Source organism: Aegilops tauschii, chromosome 3 (assembly GCF_002575655.3).
Source record: "Aegilops tauschii subsp. strangulata cultivar AL8/78 chromosome 3, Aet v6.0, whole genome shotgun sequence".
Lineage (NCBI taxonomy): Eukaryota > Viridiplantae > Streptophyta > Magnoliopsida > Poales > Poaceae > Aegilops > Aegilops tauschii.
In genome coordinates, this window is record NC_053037.3 from 20,916,353 (window position 1) to 20,922,352 (window position 6,000).

Here is a 6,000-nt window from a genome sequence, read left to right on the forward strand (position 1 = left end):
GATTGGAAATGTTAAGCTTCAAATTTCCTTGGCGATGGAGATCATTGGTCGGCTTGACAAGGCTGCAGACTCGCGCCAGCTGGCGGATAACGAGCATGGCTTGAGGAAGGTACTGAAGAAGAAGCTACTTGGACTCTGTTCGCTTGAGAGATCCATTGCACGATAGCGTTCACGGATTTGGCAACTTAAAGAGGGGGAGGCAAACACGGCTTTCTTCCAGCGTCAGGCAAGATACAGGCAAAAGAAGAATGTGATTACTTCTTTGAGCCACGAGGGGGTACTTTACACTGGGCAGGAGAGCATAGCAAAGGTGGTGGATGACTACTACGATGCATTGTTCGGTGTCTCGGCTCAGCGGCTGACATCGATCAACTTGGACTTGCTGGATCTCCCTTCTATGGATCTAGCACACCTCGAGGCCCCATTTGAGGAGGAGGAGGTCGAGAAGATTATTAAAGAAATGCCGTTGGACAAGGCACCTGGCCCAGACGGTTTCACTGGCCGTTTCTTTGTTGCATGCTGGCACATCATCAAGCATGATTTTATGAAGGCCATGCGGCAGTTCCATGCGGGTGACATGAGAGGGTTGGCTTCTATTAACAAGGCGCTAGTTTCCCTCCTCCCAAAGATCCAGGGAGCGGTGGATGTGAAAGATTTTCGACCGGTGAGCCTTATCAGTGGATCAGTGAAGATCTTCGACAAAATTTTGGCATCAAGGCTTGCGGTTGACCTGCCGAAGATGGTGGGGCACCACCAGAGTGCATTTGTGCGTGGCAGGTCGCTACATGACAATTTTATGTTGGTGAGATGCACAGCTAGGAGATTGCATGCGTTGAAGCGCCCATCTGTCCTTCCTAAGCTGGACATCACGAAAGCTTTCGATACAATTCAGTGGCCTTTCCTTCTTCAAGTGTTGCAGAGATTGGGATTCGGTGCCAAATGGATTTCATGGATGTGTGGACTGTTGGCAACCTCCTCCACAAGGATCACGGTTAATGGCATGCCTGGTAGGCCGATTTTGCCATGCCAAGGCTTCAGGCAAGGAGACCCCATTTTCACCTATGCTCTTCATCTTGTGCATGGAGCCACTGCGAGCTCTTTTCCAGTTTGCAACGGAAAGGGGGCTACTGGCGCCGTTAGCACGTGCGGGGCTAAAACAACGAGTTTCCATGTTTGCTGATGACGTGGTCGCCTTTCTCAAGCCCAATGAATTGGAAGTACGGACTTGTGATGCCATTCTGAGGCTTTTTGGCTAGGCCTCGGGATTGGTGGTGAATTGGAGCAAAAGCTTGGCTATTCCGATCAGATGCTCGACGGACGAGAGGGATTTGGTGGTGAACATCTTGGGCTGCTCTACTGGCACGTTTTCGTGCAGATACCTCGGCCTCCCTTTAATCCTCAGGAAGCCAATGGCGGCGCAGCTCCAGGATCTGGTAGACAAGGTTAGGGATGCGCTACCTTTGTGGAAGGCCTCCCTACTCCCAAAGAGTAGCTGCATGCTACTAATTCATTCGGTGATGTGTGCGATCCCTGTACACTCCATGTTGGCGTTGGATTTGCCTGCAAAGACAGTTTCGGCGCTATCTAAGATTTGCCGTGGTTTCTTGTGGTGTGGTAAGAAGGAGGCCCGCGGAGGCAACTGCTCAGTATCTTGGGAAATGGTGTGCAGGCCCAAGTGGGCAGGTGGCCTAGGATTGGCGGACTTGAAGTGGCTCAATAAGGCTCTTCAAGCGAGATGGCCGTGGCTGCAGAAGTTCGACAAAGGAAGACCATGGGCAGAGTTTCAGATCAGCGTACCGGTGGAGTCGGAGGCTTTGGTGCAAACAGCGATAGTTTCGACTTTGGGCGATGGAAAATCCACCTTGTTCTGGGAAGATAAATGGTTGGATGGCTCCCGCTTAAAAGATCTCGCACCATTGATTTATGACAGAAGTCCTCAGAGGGCAAGAAGGTTATTGACGGTCTCAGATGCGCTCGATAACAACAGGTGGGTGACGACCATTGGCCCAGAGCTCTCGGCAGAGGCGCTGTTGCAGTTCTTGGGGCTGTGGGTCAGATTGGATGAGGTGCATCTCATTGATGGTGTTGAGGACACGGTGCGGTGGAGTTGGGAGAGTAACGGCCAGTTCTCGGCGCGGTCAGCTTATGCGGCGAGGTTCTCGGGTCTTCAGGTCTCGCCGGAGGTCGAGTTTACTTGGAGTTCACGGACACCTCTCCGTTGCCGCTTCTTCACGTGGTTAGCGTTAAAAACAGGTGCTGGACCTCGGACCGATTGGCTAGACGAGGGCTACCGCACCAGAGCGCCTGCCCCCTTTGCGACCAAGAGGAGGAAACCATCGAACACCTCATGCTAGGGTGTGTGTTTGCAAGGCAAATCTGGCATTGGTTGGGGCAGATCACCGGTAGTCCAGGTTTGGAGCCACTAGTTGGGGAGGAGCTAAGGGCTTGGTGTCTCCGACAAGAGTCTGCTGGGCACAACAAGAAAACGAGGAGAGCAAAATGCCTCTTGGTAATGTGGATGATCTGGAGGCATAGGAATGACATTGTATTCAACGGAGCTACGCCCTCCTTATCGAGAGTACGGCAGAGAATTACGGAGGAGGCCACGTTGTGGGATAAGGCGGGGCTGTTCCAGAAGGGCACTGGAAGAGAGATGGATGGGGTAGAGGTAGCCGGGTGGGAGGAAGAATCATAGGAAGTCGTGAGCCATGAGGGTGTGGGTGGTGTCGGAAAACCGACATGTAAATATCTCATGTAATTAAGACTTTGGGGAGTCTTTCCCCTTCTTCTTTAATGAATGATATGCATGCTTGTGCGTATTCGAGAAAAAAACCTTTTATTTGCAAAAAAAAAAGACAGGACACCGTTTAGGCACTGGGGTTGACTTAGCTCGGACGAGAGTACTATTGTGTTTTCCAGCTATCCCTCCACATCAAAGTACGACAAAGGGTTACTTCAAAATCGATTATTTTTGTTACTTTTGAAATATATTTATACCATATGTCTTTACCATGCTCTGTAATTTCATATTAGAACTTGGTCCACAACTCAAGAAACAACCAAAAAGGACAAATCTAGAGTATTATTTAGGTTTGAATTGTGGTACTATCGTACTATCTCGAAATAGGTTTTCTTCCCATTTATTAAATAATGCATATTCCCACCCCACTTGGCGGCGACTCGACCAGCTCTCCACAAGTCTGAAGGCCTGCTCGACAACAGAAGCCCAACTGCAAGTTGGCTGGCCCAGAATGGGTGCACTAACACGTCAGCCTGCTCATCGCTACTTAGGGCTGGGCGTTCTGTTTTAATGGTTAATTCAGTTCGGTTTATTCAGTTTTATTTAATTTCGGTTTTGAAGAAATTGCCACCGAAATAAGTACACAAAATCCAGACACCGAACCATATTAACCGAAATATATCGGTTCGATTTATTCGGTTAACCGAAAAACCAAATTACTTGCACCTATCAGTCAAGATGTCATGACTAATGAGAAGGCGTGGCTTTGTACAGAATGCACAAAATAATTAGTTCCATGAGCACATATACATACACTTGGTGGAAGGATTCACTAGCATTCACTAGCCGTGCATGCAAAAGAATATTAAAATATTCCAATGGATGAAATTAATCATTAGTATAGTGATCCGATATTAGCATGGCCTACGCACTACTTATATTAATAGATTATAGATCTTTTTGTAGAATGCATCGAGACACCAAAACTTGAAGAAGCCAGTAGGGAAGTACCTTCTAGCGGCCAACCGGCTAGATGTGACAGCAACTGTAATTACAGGGTAGATTTTTCAGAATATATATATTAGTTAAATACAATTGTGGAGCATCTATTGGGTTGGGCCGATGGCAAATTGGCCTGCCGGCTGTTGCACTTGCACTACAGGAGCAAACTAACCAGGATACATACATATCGGTTTCTTTGGTTAATTCGGTTTGTTAGCGATGAAAACCGAATACAACACCAAACACCTTATAGCGGCCAGCTTTGGCACCGAACCGTAAAACCAAACACCGAATAAACCGACAAATCGGTTAAAAAGGTTCGGTTTCGTTCTGTTTTTCGGTTTTCGTTTTCAAAGTGCCCACCCCCCTACTTAGCCACCAACTGCACCGGAGAGAGGTATCCCGAGGATCAGACGACAATGGCGCGGCGGCTATCCCCTCACCTACTCTCCATTCCCCATTCTTGTAATCCCTAGCTCCTGTGTAATCGAGACCTTGGATTCCCAATCGTGTAGGCGAGCTATAAATCGAGAGAACTACCACAACTAGCTCCTCACATCTGGTAACAGAGGCCACACACCACCCTTCCTCCCTCCGATCTAGCACAGTTCATCGAGACGTGCAGTTTGCGGCAAGTGCAACTTCAACATGAGGCCATGGATCCCTCCATCAAGGACTACCCGACGAAGATTACTTCCTCAGGAGTTCCGCACTGATCTCCGCAGCAGCACCAACGTGATCCAAGCCAACTCCAACAAGCTTGACGATCTTGTCGCTTGGCGACCGGTTCTGGAGAAGCGAGTCGTGGCCATGGCTGTGGCGGCTGCATTACTATAAAAAGAGCCTCCGCCTGCGGCGTTCAATGTGGCGGCTATCGGGGACTTCACACCTGATGCTAGTCTCACGGCGACCCGCGGGGCCGCGGCCTTCCTGGCGCCGGGATCAGCATGCCGGAGCCGCGACATGGGTCAAGCGACCATAGCGACGCATTCCTACACTGGGAGAAGGGGTCGGTGACATTGTCGCCTGTCGGTGCCCCTCCCGGGCACTGGTCAATCTCCTGTCCATTCGCCCATTCATGTTCTCTCACCGTTCTCTCATGCTAATCAATTGCTCGTGGGTTTGGGGCAAGCACAACCTTCATCATTTTCTGCAGTTCGCAGGCGAGAACCCCAAATTGTGGAAAACTCTCTGTGAACAACATTTTCATATGTTTGGTATACATGCCTCTTTCTGGGTACCAATGGTTGCGCTCAATTTCTCCAGTTTCGCTACTATTTGGTTGTAATATGTCCAAAACAAACTGTCTGAGTTTCATTGGAATCGATCACCGCTTTGCTATGCACCTGTTTTCGCCGAGACAAGCACTAGGTGTTGATAAGACAATTTTACAATGTTCGTCAAACTTCATCAGTAGCAGATTACATAGAGCGTTTTGGGCTTAATCACTTAGCTTCTTATTCTCATGCAATTCGCCCTTACTTTTACCTCACTCATTTTGTCGTGGGACTCAGGGTGGATATTCGTGCGTTGTTGCTGATACAGTGGCCAGCGGACATGAACACCGCTTGTTTGTTGGCGCTGTTGCAAGATGAAGTAGTAGACGCAAAGCACCATCCTCACACACCAAGTTCCACATCACGAGAAGCGGACGTAACTCTTTGGCCCGGCGCACCGCTTCCATCGCCAGTGCCACCAGGGTTACGGCCCACACAGACTCCAACTCCTGCAGCGGACCAATGCAATGTCGAGGGCGCCCGCGCGGACTCATCCAAGTCAAGGCACTCAGATACTATAGGCGCGCGGCTTATGCTTCAAGTGCGCGAGCGGTGGGGGCATGAACACATGTGCCCTACCACGGTTCAAGTTCACGTCGTCGAGGAATTACTTGAGCTCTTCGGCATCAATGCGATGTTTGACAAGCAAGCAGTCCTAAACCACGACCACAACTGTGGAACTGCAATGGCCATCTCTCGCCATGCACTCACAGGCAGCGCACCTCCTCGTGCATTCCAACTTCATGGGTGGATCCAGGGCCTTGAAGTGCTTATGTTGGTGGACTCAGGAATCTCAAAATCGTTTCTAGACAAGCAGTTAGCAGGTACATTGATCGGTGCCATCCCACTCAAACAGCTAGCGCGAGTTAAAGTTGTGGGCGGAGGCGCTGCTATTCCAAACTTCCTCAGTGTACATGGTATTCACAAGGGCACACGTTCGTGACTGACATGAAGATCATACCATTGGGCACCTATGACGAA